Source organism: Etheostoma spectabile, chromosome 3 (assembly GCF_008692095.1).
Source record: "Etheostoma spectabile isolate EspeVRDwgs_2016 chromosome 3, UIUC_Espe_1.0, whole genome shotgun sequence".
Taxonomy (NCBI): Eukaryota; Metazoa; Chordata; class Actinopteri; order Perciformes; family Percidae; genus Etheostoma; species Etheostoma spectabile.
The window spans coordinates 18,055,495-18,074,925 of record NC_045735.1 but is presented as its reverse complement, the minus strand read 5'-3'; the positions used below and the strand labels follow the sequence as shown (position 1 = coordinate 18,074,925).

Sequence of the window (19,431 nt, the reverse complement as noted above, 5' to 3'; positions counted from 1 at the left end):
GATTGAACTATAAATGGAACCTTTTTTTATGATTCTGACACTATTACACCTGGTGCCGAATGGCCCCCAATGTTATTTGTGCTCGCACATTAAGATGTGACCGTTTATTTCTCTCTGCAGACTGCTTTGAAGTGAACCCTGTGAGGAGCGTCCAAAACGACACCATATTCTGGTGAGTTCCCAAATTGAAATTAAAACCCTCTTCTCATTTACATAATAATCTACCACACATAACCCATCCAGAATGTGAACATGGGCAGAAAGTGATGGGGCAAAGGGAGAGAAGAGAGAGATATTGAGTCCATCGATCACTCCACAGGGTCAGTACGTTTGACTCGCCATGCATGCATATTCACTCTACATTAAACACAAAGGCAAACCCTACAGTTTTACCCCCACCTTTTTCTTCCCACATCTTGTTCTTTTCCCTCCCTCTCTGTCACGTGCAGATTTAACCACATGTTCACATGCAGAGGGATAGAGAGGGAGGGAGAGAGCGCTTCCGCAGAGTGACACTGTTAGCTATCCTCTCACATAGGCAGGGTTGGGCTGGCGCCACGGCTGTTTGCCTCACAGCCTGCGCAATGGGAGTCGGCTCCATTATCAGAGCTGCTGCTTCGCCACCCTGCAGCAAACCCAGCATCCTCTGCTCCTGCAGATTTAATTTCTTATCTCAATGGGGAAAACAGCCCCTCTGATGAACAGCAGAAAGCACCCTGGGCTGCTGTGAGCACGGACTGAGAATACATACAATAGATGGTTTGATGAACTTATGAACGGGCCTAGCATTGATATTCCTCACAGGAATTTGTGGTTGGTCGTAGATCTTTAAGGGAATTTGCTTTATAATGTGGGCTAAACATTTATTCATGAAGGGAAGTTCTGTCTGCAATATTAATCAAGTGGTGAAGCAATTATTTACAGAGCCAAATCATGGACATATCAAGCATTAAATGTAGGGCTGGGCAATACAGTATATACCGACACTGACATATGAAGCTAGATATCGTCTTACAATTTGGATATCGTAATATCGTGATACGATATGTGTTGTCTTTTCCTGGTTTTAAAGGCATCATTTTCTGAACTTACCAGACTGTTGTAACTGTTTTATTATTGGCCTTCACCCACTTAGTCATTATACCTACATTATTAATGATTATCTATCTAAACTCTCATTGTGTAAATATTTTGTGAAAGCACCAACAATATGGCCACATAATAATAATAATCAATGTATTTGGTCAAAAACATAGTGATATTTGATTTTCTACATATAGCCCAGCTCAAATTGAATTTCAAAAATGTGATGCTGCTATTGTGTGTCACATTCTAGATATGTTTGCGGACAGACAAAGACAGCTTTTCAACTCTCACATGACATAATCTCAGCGTGAACCGGTGCCACGTGTGCTTCCTTTGTTAAAAGTCTTGCAAGAGCTCTTGAAAAAAGCATGGGTAGGGAATTCTTAGTGACATAGTGACAAATATATGCATTTAAATAAACGCTTTTGTGCAACAAAAACAGAAGACATCCAAGCTGGGGTGTAACTTTTCACCCCTGCTATTGTTTTCCCATTCGCTTTATTTTTGACAACCTGCTAAAGTTCATTATATCTCCATTCACAAAGAAAGTCCAAAGTCTGTGATGGAAGAGAGAGATCTGACTTGTTGTGGCTTTCCCTGCTCCTTACTACCGGCTTCATCAATGTCATGAAAACCCACTACAGTGGTACTTGTGTGTCAGCTTTCCCTGGCTCTAGAACAAAAGTTATAAAATTTTATGTAACTTTGATATACCCTCGCTGAATTAGTTCTCTTGTGTTCTACAGTAATCACCAAGTAGGACTGCACTTGCTGATAGTAGTATCTTATCTGGGGTCTAACGGGTCAAGAGTAATTTATCACAATAATCTGGAAGACAGTCCCTATTAAGAATCCTTTTCTGTAAAGCACTTTAAACTCAAACATGTGTTATTGTAATGATAATAAATGTGCAGTGCTGTGTAGTGAAAAGAGACTTTAATTCAACATTACATGAACGGTATGTTTTGCATGAGCAGTAGTAGAAACAAGTAGGAGAAAATACCAAGACTGCACAGAAACCAGATCAAAGTACAGTATGAGAGACAACACCACACGCCAGGCATGGCCACTAAACGTTTCAGATATTGATTCTGATCGTTTTCAGATGGCTGGGGTTTACATAATGTGGCACCATGACAGGACATTGATTTTTCTTGCTTTGATCTGGCAGTCCTGTGGGATGCTTTTCTGCACAAGAAATTGGCTCTATCAGCTACGGTGATTTGGCAATTGGGTAGAAACAGAAAGAAGACGGCAGGGGAGGGGGCAAGGAAAGTACTTTACATATAATATGCATGCTAAGGAGACAATCAATCTTCTGGACCCACAAACCCGTTTTCCTACAGGGGATATAAAAATATATATTATCTATCGCGCGATGAATAAGATCTACTTTAATGTCCCTGTAGGTAAATGTGTCCTGCAGTTCCACAGAACATAAAATCAGACATAAATCACAGTAAGAAATCGCATCCCACCAACAAATAGCCACATGTAACATTTTGCATGAAGCTCAACAACACAAATAACAAATGGTTTTTGTTACCTTATCTTAGTATGAGCTGTTTCAATGTACAGTGGGCTCTCTTCTGCAGGGCCCATAGGCGCCGATACTGTGGGTGCTCTGGGGCTCGAGCACCCACGGAAGGTACGGAGCACCCACGTGTGCCAGACTGCCAGTAGGCTACGTTCATTTAAAATGAAACATTGCAGTTGGTGCTAAGTGGAGCGTCTGTCATTGTGTGATTGGTTATGTCGCTGTCAGCCCCCTGCTCCATTACTTTTCCCACAAAAACTGATTGGTTACATGTAGGTTAAGCTTCTCTTCTCCAATCCTGTCTGTATTTGTGAGAAGTGGCGCTGTCCTGAGTTGAAAGCCTACTTCACGGCTTTATTATCAAGTTAAGAGGCGTGTCTGTTTGCTAAGGTTCTGAAATGCAAACATTTTTTGACTACTTTTTATTTTAACCCTCATGTTGTCCTCGGGTCAAATTGACCCGTTTTCCTATATCAATGTTCTTTATAATTCCCCAAAATAACATGATTGATTCCACACAACGCTCTTTGGCAAGTACACATCTCTACTTTTAATAATTTTGGGGCGTCTTATTCAATTTTATAGCATTTGTGAAAAAAATTGAAGTGGTTTTAAAATAGTATTGAGTAAAAGTTGACATATTCCAGTCTATGATTATCCATCAACATCCATTTCTTTAATTTTAGTCTAAATAATTCCTAATTTCTGCTTTTCTAACTCAAACATTAGGTATAATTTCCTATAATTTAGGTTTATTGACCATAAATTCCAAAAATAACTGTAAAACTAAAGTTAATAAGTTAGTGTTACGTAGTGTTGAAAACGTCAAACAAAGGGACAAACATTGAAAACAGTGTTGAAAAAAGGGACAAAAACGTAACAAAAGTTTAAAAAATTGATTAAAAAAGCATGCTTTTTTAAAATTTTGACGGGAAGACAACACAAGCCTAAGACGGGGTCCGCCATGTTACACCACCATGTTTCTACAGAAACCCTGAATGGACAAAACAAACATGCTGTAGCTAGGAGAAGGCCAAAAATATCAAAATATACTCTTTAAATGCCATGTTTAAGTTTTCAATGGACTCTTTTTCAATGCCAAATCTCATTATCAGTGAAGACAGGTTGAGTTTAATATCTAGTTCTTGAGATTATTTAAATTTTAATTAAGCTTTTAGCACATTAGCCATCTAAAGGATTTTAGTGTGTGCTGTTAAATGAAACACAAGATGATGATGTGGTCCTGACATTGTTAATTATCATCTTATTCTTTGAGAAGGTGACTGTGGCTTCTCTTGGTTGGGAACTGAGTTCAGGAAATGAGTTTGAAGCCTTATTACATATGAGGTCCAGGTGACAATATGTGCATTCATTTTCCCACTAAAAAGCTGCTTTATAGAAAGAGTGGATAGATGATAACAATTAATAGCTCTCTACAATCTGGTTCATACATTTGTTATTGTCTTCACATGTCATTGTTAGTCCAAATGTGTCTGCTTTATGGAGTTGTTTTTAATGAGGAAAACCATTAGCGAACTTTGCTGCCATAAAGATGCACCACAAGTAGTTGAATATTGAGAGTTACAAAATGACTAAGCAATAAGATAATACGGTATATGCTGAATAGTAGTGTAGTGTGTGTTAAAAAAACCACATTGCATTGATTCTGCTGTTTATTTGGAGAAAGATGAGGTGAGAGGGAAGTCATAGATGGACCGACACTCATGTTGACAAGCATTTTAAATAGATTCTACCCTTATGTTGTCCTTGGGTCAAATTGACCCGTTTCAAAGTGTTTCTTTTTAATCAGAAATATGGATTTTTTTCAACCAAATGGCCCAAAAATAACATGGCTGATTCCCTCCAATATTCTTCGGGTAAAATGAATGATTACTTTCATTGAATGTTTTGGGTGTTTTATTTAATCTTATAGCATTTTAAGTTTTTTTTTTTTTATGGTTTCCAAACAGTATCCGGACTAAACTTTGACATCTACCCATCTGTGATCCACTCAACATCCTCTGAGCTTAACTGTTAGTCAAAATAATTCCTAAGTTCTGCCTTTTTAACTAAAAACGTAAGTATAATTTGATTTAAATGAGGTTTGTTAACCATGACTTCCAAGAATAAGTGTAAAACCTGTTATTAAACCAGCTCAGGTTTTTCAAAACGCGCCAAAAGCATAGAAAAGCACAAAAAAACATTCATTTTCAATTTTTGACCTGGGAAAGGACAAGTTCATGGTTAACGGGAAGACAACACAAGGGTCATAGGGCTATGTTTCCACCCCTACCCCTGACCCCTTGGTTTCAAGGGCCAAGTGGTAAGGGTAAGGGGTAAGGGGTAGGGGTAAGATGGAGAAATGGGATTCAGACTAAGCCTCTAGGATACAAAACGCTCACATTGTTTTTTTCCCTTTACAATGTCAGAGATGTCGATCCAGTAGTCAAAACTAATTAAGTGAATCACACTTCTCCTAATCTCAGACAATGTCTCCGACTGCTTGCTGACAGCCTCAGTATGAACAAAGTCAAACAAAAACTTCAAATGCCTGGAAGAACAGAAGATTGCAGCCAAATAATCTAACAAGTAAATACATAAATATGTAATTTAATTAGTGCGGATACTTCGGGATGCTGTTAAAATGCTTATTTAACAATTCCACTTGCATTAAGTTTGGCAAAGGCTTCATAAAGCATCACCTCAGGTTATAAAACTAGTGTTTTCTGTATATAATCAAATCAATACCATAATTTGTATTAATAATGAACCAGCCCTAAGCAAAGTATTTTGTTAATGATTGATTATAAGCAGCAGTGCAGAGTAGGATATGTTTCTGTATCCAAGTGTGAAATAGAGAGAGTATGACATTAACATTCATTACTCTTTATTAAATTGTGTAAGATTTCAGTCCCTGTAGCCTTCTCTGTGTGTAAAGTAAATTATGTTTTTCCCATGTTATTATAAAGTAGGAAAAGGCAAAACCAATTGACATGAGTCTAATATCTTGTGATTGTAGAGCTCTTGGATTAGACGTGAGAATACATTCAGCGCGCAAATAGAAAATATCAGCACGCCAAAGTATAGATCTTTGACTCGTTTTGAAATTAGACTCTCTTCATGCGAATAGCTGTTTTGATGTCTTTAGTTGGCATCTGCTGCTTTTCTCAGGGCGCTATAATTAAACGGGAGGAGGCTGCAACCCTTCTTTATTCCGCGTCAGTTTGAGAAATGGCTGTTGCAAAGCGCACTGTGTCAAAGCAACACAAGCTGAACAACTGCTAGATTTCACACACAATGGAATCCATTTTTACCAGGTTCTGTATCGGAGGATTTGTGAATTAATTACAATAACAGCAGTGGCATAGATGCACCAAAAATCAGTTTGTGGATCATTTCTTCAACAGCATTGCACCTCATTTTTGCATTTACCACATACATTGTATCATATACAGTTGCTTGAAACTCTTATGAGGACACATTAGTTGCCCGAAAAAATGTATTGTCCCTTTTTGGTCCCTTCTGCTGGTAATGGCTTAAGTTGTGACACCCTCAAATATAGATAAACACATTTGAATGGCCGGTAATAGTCAATGTTCAGTTCAATTTAACAGAGTTACCACTTTAAATTGTTTCCCGACATTTTGAGAACAGCGCTCCATCACAATCTTTTCGAATTTGGGGGAAAAAATACCATATTTTTTAATTTACTCTTCACGTGTCATCACCCCGGTTTACACCCCCAGCACACCCCCCGATCTGACAACATCCTCAGGATAACGCTCATATATCATCATTAAAGAGGATGCACTCGGGCACTTATTTTTTTAGAGATTGCAGTCCAGTAAAAAGGCGCAAAAGGGCCAGAAAAGAGATTTCTTTTGATAAACAACAGATTATGACGGAGAGGTGAGCAAACTTTCCTTTCATTCGCTGCCCACATGTGCGGTGCAGCAAGACTTGCCATCTCACACAGCAGCAAATTGCTGTCTGATCCCAAAGACAAGCAACGGAATGGGATGTAATCCTCTTGGATCTCTGTTAAAAGCAACAGTATAATGCAAACATCGCCTCATTTATAGTACAAAAAAGTGGAAACGGTTTCCTTCAAAGATCAAATAAATATGCTAATGCCTCCGTACTTTGTATATTTACATATGTGTATTGTTTGTAGTATCATTATATAAAGTATTTATAGAGTATCCACATACATTTGCATTCCCAAGACAAGCTTGAAGACAAGTCTGTATTATCAGAGGATCAGCAGCCTCTTTCAGTCGCACTCCTACGGTTGTGATGTAATGTGGAAATCTGAATAAATAAATTCCCACTGACGTCCGTGACTTCAGAGCTGACCCTGAACTGCAGGCTGCGTTCCCTCAGTTTTAGTTGGCCCACCTCAGAGGGTGGTGTCTCTCTAAATTAGAAACCTTACTGACACCCCGTTAGCTCTCAAATAAGATAGCACGCAGTGGCTTGTTGTAATAAACCTGAGCATAAAAAAGAATATTCCTGACGGCTGAGAGTGCTTGAAAATGTCAGTAGAAACAATGTACATCATCGACAGACATCTTTTTAATGCTAAGTAAGCATAGAATCAGAATCAGAAATTCTTTATTGATCCCAGAAGGGAAATTCTGTGTTGCAGTTGCACATATAGTATAAATGACAACAGTAATATGGAGCTGGTTATTTCACAAAAATAGCTGTTTGTATAGCCTATGTTTAGTTACATTCGTATAGGGATTTACCATTGACTTTAAATTTAATGTTTCTGCAAGTGCGGAAATGCCTCAAACCTGCATTTTACTTGAGTTCCAGCAGGGGGCAACACACACGTGCGGAGGTCGGTTTCTATAGAAGTCTATGAGAAAGTGACCTGCTTCTCACTTGATTTATTACCTCAGTTAGCATATTCATAACAAGTTTACGGTCTCCATCGCTAGTTTGAAGTCTTCTGCAACACAGAATGATGCTCAATTTTTGAATTATGGTCTCGTTGATTTTAAAATCGACGATAACGCGGGGGGGGGTTTTAGGGCGCGGCTATGATGTGATTGCCAGTGGAAGTGCGGAACGTAACTTAGAGTGTAAGCAACTCATAGCAGATCACCACAAGCCAATGGGTGATGTCACACATTCTCTGTCCATTAATTTGACAGTCAGTGAGATTTACACTGCAGGCTTTATTAACCTTTATCTTTCTACAGTACATGACTAAGAATGTGGTTGCTTAAATGGTAATTAATTAGCAACTCAATTATGGAGATGTGCATTATTTGTATTGACCTTTAACATTCTTCAGCTGTTGTACTTTTAAACTAAAGTGAGTATGCTAAAATAAAGAATTCACAAGAAGAGTCACATCCATTGTTTTGTAAGGGGGAATGGGGGGCATCATGGCATGGGAGGGGGCATATTTTTACAGTGAATTCTGGGTATTGTTGCAGAAATTAAAAGTGGGTTTTCAGAGCCGGCTTTGTATGCATTTATAAAAGCTTCTTTTTTCAAAAATGGACATAACCTTTACTTTTCCCTTACTTATTTATTTATCAAGGGCATCACTCATTAATTTACATCAACACAATGTAAATGGGTCAGATTTAAGCCAAAAGGCTAATTATCGTCTGCAGTCCCTGGGTAGGTTGGTGATATAAAACCATCACAACGTATTACTGTAGCTTTTTATGACTTATATAATAGTCACAATAACGATACAAAAAGGCAGTTGTTGTTGCTTGTATCAGTTCAGTTACAAAGCTCTTCTGTCTCTGTTTCCTTCTTTAGTAATTTGAGCTTGCAGCCATTCACATGGAAACTTAAGTTAAGATCAAAATCACATGGAGATGTAATATTTTGCTGTAGACTGAGGATGATGTTGCAACAGAAAAAAAGTGGCAGCTTGCATACTCAATGCACTTTTTTTGTATATATTTAAGTTTAAATATTAAGGTTAAATTCTATGATTTTGTTGGAGCCACTAAAGGAGAGATAATAAATGTGTGAGTGGAGTTTAGGTAAGAAAAGGCAAATAGAATCTCAGTATGACGTCTCACAAACGTGCCACGTTTAACGCTTCCCGCTGTGAGTTTCTCTGAAGAATTGTATCAGTGAGACCTGGCGTCTCTAGAGACAGACGTGGTGGGACATCCCAGGATGGTGCAAGAAGAGAGTAGCGAGATTAAGGACACGCCGAATGCATATTTCTGCTCTCTGATGTACTTTTTTCATTTTGTAAATGGCTCACGAAGCACATGCATGTCAGCGGTTTGATAGATCAAAGATAACAAATTGAAAACCCAACGGAAAAATGTGGAGTACAGACATGACAAGGTGAGCCAAAGCATGACAGAAATTCATAATAGTCATCATGTTCCCTTTGTTTGAAATGAACCTCTGATGGTGCAGCACAACAAGAAGAGCTATAAATTATTCAGGCGCTCCCCGATGGCCGTCCATTTACAGCCGCTCACTTGCGTCTGACTGGACGTATTCTCCTGCCGTGTTCCTCTGTCCGCCTGTTTTTTAAAATTGCAGCAAAATACACGTGACCTCTGAGTAGGACTCTGCCTTCACACTGATGCTTAATTTATTCATTACTCTCCGCCAGGATTGGGTCTGCGCCGCATAGCCCGTAATCGTAAATACTGTATATCAAAAATGAATGTGAAGGGGAAAGAGCGCAGAGGATTATTACAGATATATGTAAATAACAAGGAGAAGTATGGCCCCTTCCTCATCACAGTGCAAGCAGAGAAACAGAAAAAGAGGCGGGAGAGGAATAACAGAATGCAGTGGTCATAGATAATAACACCATTTTCTGTATTGAAGCCCATGAAGGACATCTCTCTCCAGACAGCGCAGCATGTCATTTCCCCCCCCCCCCCCCCCCCCCCCCCCCCACTGCTGTTCCTTCATTCATGCTGATGTGAGTTTGCTGTAGTGACTGCCAGAAAAAGGGAAGATGGTTAAATGCCCCCTCTGTGGAGCGTGTCTTAGAGTTATAATGCTCACATCTCCACGACTAGCTACACTGTTTGAGGGCTCAGTCAATTTTTTGCAGATGCATGGTCATGACATTGGAACATGGCATATGACAATAAATTCTTGCCGGATGTCAAGTTGTCCCTGCCTATTTCAAGACAATCAGTCAGTCAATTTCAGGCTATAATCCTTGAGAGTGAAACCTCTGTTTTGATACTATTTATGGTGGGGATTTATTGTATTTATCACATTGAATTATTTACCTCTCTGTGTTGTAGTTTTTATTAGAAGTGGTGGAGTCGGCCATTTGTAGGCTTGGAGAATTGTCTTCACATGCTCGAATGATTCACCGGAAAACAATGCATGCATATAATCCAGCCAGAGTGTACTCATAAGACAAAAGACCAAGTGACATAGCCCACTAGTATATGAAGTACTGTCATTATTACTGGGGTCAAAGGAGGAAGGACTTGAAGTTGTCCTAGACCTAGAGCAAGAACGCCTGTATAAGGACTGAGGTCAGAGGGGGGGTGCATCGGTCAACAGAACATCGGACTTTAACTCGGGGGACAACCGGTTATTTCCAACCAATTGTCAATGTTTTTGTAAAGCGTGCCTATGATCGTTCTACAATCCTAATCATCTTTTTATTATGATATTATATTAGTGTAACCATGATGACGAAAGGTCCCTAACCTGTACAAAGTATTTCATTTTACCCAAACCACAATGTGTCCCTTTAACAAAGTACTTCTTTCAACCCAAACCTTTACCTTAGCGGAGGTTGCCAAATGGTTACAGAGCATGCCATTTAGCCGCAAAGTGCCCGGCAATCGGAGCGTTTTATTTCTGCTGCTTCACTTTAAAAGCTCTTAATCGGTTAAATATAGGATTGCTTTTATTGTGAAGAAGCCACAGTATTTGGCACCGCTGTTGGCATCAATTGCGATCTTTCATTCAAAAATTACAGAAAGTCAATGGTCATTTTAGCATTTTTTGACAGCAAATCACTTTAAAAATTGTAGTAGAGTAATGGAACAAAAAGGGTCACCAACCAGACTGTGATGTTCTGTTCTGTAGAAAACAACTTGTGCTGTGTGCAGCATGAAGTGACATCACATTTGCATAAGGCTTGATGTAAAATGTCCAATTATTGACTGACTTCTTCATTAAAACAATGACTTTGTAAGGCTACACTGTACACCAGTTGCTCTTCTCTTGTACTTGTGGCACATCAAGTGTTTTCTTTAGTATTAAACCACTGTTACCATGGTAACCATTGGTGTCATAAGATCAACCAGGTGGGAAATCATAGATCACAACTTTACCACAAAAAGGAATTCATTCTTATCAGAATTGCATTAGAGCAGTGAGAGACTCACAGTAGGTTTCCACACCGCGAAACACCTCGAGACAGGGTTAAAGGTAGGTAGCATAGGTAGCTCGCAGCTAGTTTGCTAGCAAGCTATCGTTGCTATCATGGCTTGTGAAATTAGCCTTTCATGTCCTGGGCATGAGGCTCTCTGTCAATTTAATGATTCAATGATCTCCGGCTATGTAGCCTAGCTGCTTTGCTATGTTTACAATGAAATGCCATGTCCAAACATGCTAGCTGTTCCACTTGGGGGGGGGGGGGGGGGGGGGGGGGATCTCTGGGCACCTCACAATTCAATTTGATTCCAATTCAGATGCAAACGATTTGATTCTAAATCAATTTAAAATATATATATGTGTATATGTAAATCTGATTTTGTTAGATTTGTACATTTATAGTATTTGTCACACAAGTTTTAATGACATTTTTTGTCTACTGGGGTTTTTATTTTGTAGTCATTCAATGCTTAAGCCTTAAACATGCTGAGTCACCTCCTCTCTCAGTGATCTGCCATGTCAGAGTCATGTTTTAAGGTGGAGAACATGAAACATGAGGTGGTCAGATGTAATGTGATAAAGTAGATCAACAGCCTTTAATTTGTTTTGCCTAATTATTTTATGCATGTCTTATTAGATCATGTGTATGTATACAAAACTTGTGGCCATTTTTGTTGTTTTTTTCTGCACTCTTGCACAAACTCTAAGTTGTTGTTGTCCATTTTCCCATCTTTCAGTCACTCTGTGTTATGATTTGTACATGTCTGGAGACAGTAACTTTATAATAAAAATAAAAAAAATTAAAAATTAAAAAAAAATGTTTTTGTTGTTGTTAATAATAGATTAACTTGTCAGAATCGAGCATTGAATCGTTCTAGAGAGAATCCGATGCATTTAATAAGCAATTTTTTCCCCCACTCCTAGTTCCACTTAGTGCTCCCCCTAGAGGCCTGGAGAACTTCCGTTGTGTAATTTGAATGCAGCGTTTGGTTTGTTGCAGTTGTTTTCCGGGTTTGTGTGCTTCTGATTTTGCATCGTTTCTATATTTGCAGTGCGTTTGCTAAAGGCATGTGTTGTCAAATTGATAAAGCTGTTTTCTTAATTTTTTTTGTGTTTTGTCTATTTGTCTATTTGCGTGTGTTTCATTAAGTTGCAGTGCGTTTGCCCCTGTCGACCCCCGTATCATGGGACTGACATACCTAAATTGAGTTCAAATCCACTCACTTTTATAAAGAGACACTGCCCAATAAATGGATCAATAACTCCTATGATCACTTTCCTACTTTGATTTTGTCTGATTATGACATTCTTTCTTCTGAATTCTAAATGAAAAATTAATAATCTTTAAAAATCTAAAAAATCTTTTTAGAACACCTCTGTGTGTGAAGATTTGAACAGGATAGCCAGTAAATATCGTATTATAGTTAACACTAAACATGTCTTACGGAAGTTGAAATGACTCCAAATCTGTATATTAATCAGCAGTGTCTCTCCTACCAAAACGTGTGTCTCAAAACTTGTCAGTACTTTATGATTGGAGTTTCACTGTCACAATTATTGATCATTAGCCACGCACCGTTGGCCATATTCAGATGAGCATGCGAAGCAGGCTGCTTACAGAGCGGAACCAGGTTTCAGCATCAGGGTGGCGCTCTGATTAAATTCCAAATCTGCGCTCTCCCCTGCGTCCTCTCCTTTTGGCAAATAAACTGGAGCGAGCTGCCCTTTGATCAGATATGCACAGGAAACGTGAGTGTTTAAGCGTCAAGAACCAGCCATGTTAACTTCAGTTAATCAAGTAAATACCATTACAGCAGGCGACAAACGAGATGGTTCACTGCGCCATCCACATATTTTACCCATCATCACTCAGAGGCATCCCTATCTGTCTTTTTCCCCAGTGGATGGGTTTGATCACTGGGCTCCGTGTCCCAGTCACTGACTCACGTCTACTTCCCTGCTAGCCTGGTGTTATATAGTTAATTCATAGAGGGGTAAGGTTTTTAAAACATTTGAAAACAATGAATACATGAGTGAGAGTTTTTAATTGTTTCATTGATACAACTATGCCCAGCCAGTATTTACTGACAAGTCACGACACATTCATGTAAGCCAGATCCGGAACACTGTGTAAACATCTTTAACATTACAAAAGAAAGTCCAAAATTAAAAAATCAAGCTCAAATAGTTTTCTGAATTACATTTTCAAACTTGGATTCCATCACTGCCAAAAACATTTACAACAAAATAGAAGAAAACTAATTAATATATAAATAGTCCATCTTACCACTTTTTTCAAGGCTTTTGAGACAAAGTTAGCAAACTTCAAAATTAAACAACCATTCAAATTTTTTAATAGTGAACACCAGCTCTTAACTGTGCAACCAAAGATCTTTGGCTTCTAGATGAGAAAGATGCACGATTCAAAATACTTATTGTTAATTATGTTTATATTATATAACAATTCCCTAAAAGGCGACATTGAGTGCCACCATACATATGGGACAGGAAAGGCAATAGGAGAAGACATACAACTTTCAAGACAATACAAAATAAGGGAAGAGCACAGCTCCGTAACAAATAGTGTAATCATCAATGACTGTAGGCTACTACTATATAAAATCAACATATTCCCACCATCCTTAGAATATCCATTATCCTAGTCATCAACATCAGATCAGATTCCTCAACATTAACAGTTAGAGACCATGGTCATTAAATAACTTCACCGCAGCAGGCACAAAGGACTTCCTAAATCGCTCTGAAGAGAACCTGGGCTTGACAAGCCTTTCACTAAAAGAGCTCTTCAGCTCACCAAAACATTGTACATTGTGCATTGAATGATCCTCATTTTCCATTACACTCCGGAGTCTGCTTTCCTAGCCAGTCTCTGCTCCATGATCACCTCTAATGAGTCACGGGTCAAGAAAACAAAAGATCCCGCCCTCTGATCTTTTCCCCATCCTCTGATTTTTTAAAGGAGGAAAAAATTTTTAAAAAAATATCAATAGGATGAAAAAAAAGCTAATTTATACAAACATGCCCCGTCCCTTAAAATGAGTTTCCCCCCGCCTTTCCCCCTAGTCCCCCCGTGACTGGGAAAGGTGTAGGTGTAAACCGGCCCCCGGGGATCCTGTCGGCCCCTTTTAGAAAAAAGAAACTCAGATGGGTAATCTGGGAAACTTGCCCCTTATGGGTCCTAAGGGCAAGGTTACCCCCCCCTTTCTCTGCTTTGCCCCTCCAAAAGATTTTGGGGCACCCCATGAAAGGGGAGACAAAACTTTAAAAGAGCAAAAAGGGCCTCTCCCCCTCCCCAAAAATTGCAGACTCGAAAAAGGCAATCCTAAGGGCTGGGGTGTAATTTTTTACCAAAGGGGGGTTTTGGGGAAAAAGGGCTTTTAGTCCCGTATTAGGGGGCCACTAAGGGGCTTTTAAAAAAACAAACTTCAGAACAGTATAAGGGGAAACCCCTAAAGGGCTATATAAAAAGAGACTTCGATACCGTAAAAATTTGGGGGGCCATTTTTGGGCTAAAAAAGCTTCAATACAGTATTAGGGGGGCTACCCGGGGGTCCCATAAAAAATTCACTTCAGATACAGAAATTTGGGGGCCCCTAAAGGGCTATATAAAAGAGACTTCAGAACTATTAGGGGGCACTAAGGTCTATAAAAAAGGGTACTTTAAATGGTTTGGGACCCTAAGGTCTTTTAAAAAAGACTTTAGAACCGTTTTTGGGGCCCCTAAGGTTATTAAAAGATTTTTAGATAAGTATTAAAAGGGCCACTAAGGGCTATATAAAAGAGACTTAGATCAATTTGGGACCACTAAGGTCTATACAAAAAAACTTCAGAACAGATTAAAGGACCACTAAGGCCTAATAAAAAAGAATTCAGATCCCCGTATAGGGGACCACAAAGGGCTATATAAAGAAATTCAGGGTACAGTTTAGGGGCCACTAAGGTTCCCATAAAAAGGGCTTCAGATACAGTATTGGGGCCCCTAAGGTCTATATTTAAAAAAGACTTCAGATAAGTATTAGGGCCACTAATTTTATATAAAAAACTTCGGAAATATTAGGGGGCCACTAAAGGGCTATTAAAAGAGACTTTCTTAAAAGTATTAGGGACCCCTAAAGGGCTATATAAAAAAGACTTCAGATAAATATTAGGGGACCCCCTAAGGTCTATATAAATTAGACTTCAGATACCGTTTAGGGAACCCCTAAAGGGCCCGTATAAAAGAGACCCTTTAGTACATTAAAAGGGGGCCCCCAAGGGCCATATAAAAGGACCCTTTAGATTTCATATTTGGGACCACTAAGGGTTTTATAAAAGAGACTTCAGATAAAAGTTTTGGGGCCCCCCTAAAAGGCTATATAAAAGAGAAAAATTCAGATACGTATTAGGGGACCACAATTTATAAAAGAACTTCAGCACTTTAGGGGCCACTAAGGTCTATATAAAAAGGGCCCCAGATACCCCTATTTGGGGCCACTAAGGGGCTGTATAAAAGGGGACTTTAGTAAAAGATTAGGGGAAAAAACTAAATCTTAAAAAAAGAAAACTTCAGATTTCAGTATTTTGGGACCCTAAGGGTTAATAAAAGAAAACTTTAGATAAAAATTTAGGGGACCAATAAGGTCTATATAAAAGAGAATTCAATACAGTATTGGGGACCACGAGGGTTTTATAAAAGAGACTTCAGATCAGTATTAGGGACCCACTAAATCATATAAAAGGAAATTAGAACCGTATTTGGGGGCCATAATGTCTATATAAAAAACATCCAAAGAGGCACCCGGGGCATTGGGGCCCTTTTGGGAAAAATCACAAATTGTTCAGTGACAAAACTTAAAGGGAAAACTACTACAAAATCACCCCAAAAAGGGGTAAAATGTTCCTGTTGGCTTTGACTTCCCGTATCCCAAAGGGGATGGTGTGAAACTAAGATGAAATAAAAATATGGAAACTTTTTAAAGGAAAAAGGGGCCTATTTTATAGTACATTATGGAGGAACAGACGAACAGGTCTTACACTTATCCGGAAAAAAATTTTTAAAAAAAACCTAATTCTGATGCACAGAGCTAACCCTAATTTCCCCGAAAGGGTGCATAGTTTTTTTTTTTTCCCCTTAATCTAATTTAAAAGAGGATGGGGGGGTCTCGTAATCCTCGATTCTAAACACTACCTCAGAAGTTGAGAATTTACTTTATATCTGCAAGCCAATCATTAAGGTGATTCTGCTGGTGTAATTTGAGAAAGGATTCAGACCTAATAATTTCATTTCAGAATGGATATGGACATCCTTTTTTTATTTTTTTATTGCAAACCTTTTTGAACACGTTATCTGGGTTTTAAAAACTGGGAAAAGTGGGGGTTCCTGGGAAAAAGATATCCATTTGGGAAAGTGCGTTAAACTGCAAAATTATTACCATCTAGAAAGGGACGAGACTGCTGACGAATCGGTGGAACCCCTTTTGTCTAAAAAATTTAAAAACTAGTCGGGGTTGGGGAATTTACTTTTATTCACTTTTAACAGATTCATACGTTCCAAATGTTACATTGGTTAAGTCAAAAAGTTTCAAACATTTTTTAAATTATTCAACGCTTTTTGTCGATAAAGAGTTTTTTAACTGGGGAAAGGGGCAAGATCAATCCATGGTAAAAACCTCGATAGAATAGGGGCGGATGAAGCGCAGCGGAAAGATCTTCGCAAATCCACGGGTTTTTAAGGCCGTAACTGGACATGAACTTTTTTTTGGCCTTTTGCAGGATACCCGGTCCCGCACTCCAGGCCCCGCTAATCAAAAATATTCAAAAAAGCTCACAAGTCAAAAACCCCACACTAGCTAAAGGGAAACCGGCTGTGTACCTGGACATTTTAAAACCCAATTTAACTTTCCCCTTTTATTCTAAAGGTACGTTTGGGAAACTGTTTTTTTTAAAACCTTGGAGAAATATTCTCTGTATATATATACAGTGTGAATATATATGTATATATATACTGTGTATATATATATACATATATAAATGGCTTGAGAAAGTTTACACACCCGTGCTAAAGTTGATTAAAAACAGAAATAAAAAAACATGAACTGCTCCTACTTGTTTGTATATGGAAGGACTGATTGATTATGGAAAAAAATATAATCACAATTATTTCAGTCAAAATCACATTTTTTAATTTCTCGTTGACTTCTGGTAAGATGTTGTAATTATTTAATTTTAAAAAGTGGAAAACGTTAAAAGATATAATTAACAGTAAAAAAAAACACGTACAGTGTCTCAGTTTACACACCCATGTTAAAGTTGATTAAAAAGAGGAGTAAAAAAACGTCTTTTGGAAATTGATCTTAATGCCTTAATTAAAAAAAGAATTATGAAAATCCACCCTTATAAGGACACCAATTTTCTTTGTGAATGAATAATGTATTGTAAATGAATAAATGTTCTTCCTTAAAATACAGGGGGCATAAGTACACACCCCTATGTTAAATTCCCATAGAGACAAGCACATTTTTATTTTTAAAGACAGGTTATTTCATGGATCAGGAAACTATGCATCCTGATAAAGTTCCCTTGGCTTTTGGAATTAAAATACCCCCCCCCCCCCCCCCCATCATAACATACTCTTAGAGATAGGCATGGTTTTATTTCAGTTAGCCTAACAGCTGGTTTGATTTGCATTGAGAGATGATCTTATGGAAAGTTCCCCATGCCTACCTATAAATAATTTGTTTTGTATCAATTTACAAAATGCAAAGTGAGAAAACAAAAGAAAACTCTAAATCGCAATCAATATTTGGTGTTAACGGGGGGGGCCTCTGGCTCACCCAGTGGGAGCGTTCTCCCCGCGTTGGCTGAGTCCTGCAACGACGCAGGGTTCGGGTCCGACCTGCAGCCTCATCCCCCATCTCTCTCTCCCCCTTTCCAGTCTATGCACTATCACTGTAATTAAGGGAAAAAGAGCCCCAAAAAATCATCTTTGAAAAAAAATATTTACTTGTTACTACCCTTTGCCTTCAAACCAGCATCAGTTCTTATAGGTTCTTAAAGTCAGGTTACGTTGAGGATTGTAGATTCAGAGGTCGGCCAAGGAAAACACATCAAGCTTATTTCCCTTAGAAATGGGAAGATGTCCATCAGGGACATCACCTCAGAACTGGCAGAGACCTGTGGGACCCAGGGACACCATCTACTGTCTGGAGAAGAAGTCTGGCCAGAAGTGGTCTTAATGGAAGAGTTGCAGCCCAAAAAGCCATACAACCGACTACGATTTCATGCGTAGTTGAGTCGATTGGCCTTTTTTCTTTGTCGGAGGTATGGCTTTTTAGGCCGTTTATATAGATAAAGTATAATGGAACTATGACTAGAGATAGTAATTGTAGTAGTTCATGGCGTAGCAGGGCATTACAGGGTGTAGCGGGGCGTAGCAGGTCACTGCACCACTTATTTTAAAGACTTGGTCCAGGTTATAAAATACTGACTGACTGCAGCACACTATGAAAGAGAAGAGCTCCACAGTGACGCATACATTTAAGAAAGACATTCTCATTGCACTCTAAAATCGGTGAAGGCAGACCGAGAGCGATTAACATTAGATTCAAAGCTCTGGATATTATTCATGGGGAATGCTGAGCGTATTTGAAGAGGCCTATTTTAACATTTCATAGAGTCCCAGTTTCTCACCAGAGGTGACTTTTTTCCACCCTACACAACTCCATATCTATTATAGATGGCTGGCTCAGGCAAGCAAACAGTGTACATATGTTTACTGTCAAATGCACCAAGAGGAGTCCTGAAAAAACAGCTATCCGTCTGAGCTGGATGGATCCCGAAGACCTTGTTGTAACATTATCTCCCAGGTATATCAATAATACATACAGAGATAAATGGGCCCAAGTGCATGGAGTCAACAACATGGAAGCCAATTCAGCTCCAGGAATATGTAATATGCTTAAGAGACCAGCGAAAATTCACTTCGTATTTCAGTCATTTCCAATTCCAAATATTCACACTTCCTTTAAATTAACATATTTTAAAGTTTAAGCAGATCAAGATTTATTCATCCCTTGGCAGCTTATTTACAGTTTGAATATTTAAAAAAACTTGAATTTGCAAAAGATGAAAATCCCCATCGCAAATTCAAGGGGGAGTCACACGTCAGGCTGCATGCTAGCAGCAAACTACACAGAACTAACAGCACAACTGTACAGTATTTGTTTCATAGTGACACTTGTGTTCATGATTTTAAGGATTTTTGTATTTGTATTTTCGGGTTTACATAACAGACAGTTGAATTCCTGAATAAAAACATTAAATCAGTTTTGATATTCAGTCTCTCCACCCCACCCCCCCTCGTCTCGTCTCATCCCCATCCTGATCTGGTTACCCTAGTTTAGTGAGACTTTGAAGAAACCTCCAAGAAGTTTTTCCTTCCTAAGTTCCATGTC

General features: G+C 38.7%; 1 protein-coding gene and 1 long non-coding RNA gene across 4 annotated transcripts in view; one reads left to right on the top strand and one right to left on the bottom strand.

The window, feature by feature from the left end:
- lrfn1 (leucine rich repeat and fibronectin type III domain containing 1) overlaps positions 1–19,431 on the top strand; it is a 159,888-nt gene that overhangs the window by 95,498 nt on the left and 44,959 nt on the right. For all 3 annotated transcript variants that reach the window (XM_032510006.1, XM_032510007.1, XM_032510004.1), the window contains one exon: positions 121–172. The gene's annotated coding sequence lies outside the window, so the exon portion shown is untranslated. The remainder of the gene's footprint in view (positions 1–120; positions 173–19,431) is intronic.
- Positions 2,673–16,078, bottom strand: LOC116683869 (uncharacterized). Its single transcript, XR_004330721.1, has 3 exons — positions 16,068–16,078; positions 4,278–4,289; positions 2,673–2,844 (listed from the first exon to the last, which is right to left on the bottom strand). It is a non-coding gene; the product is annotated as an uncharacterized LOC116683869 (long non-coding RNA).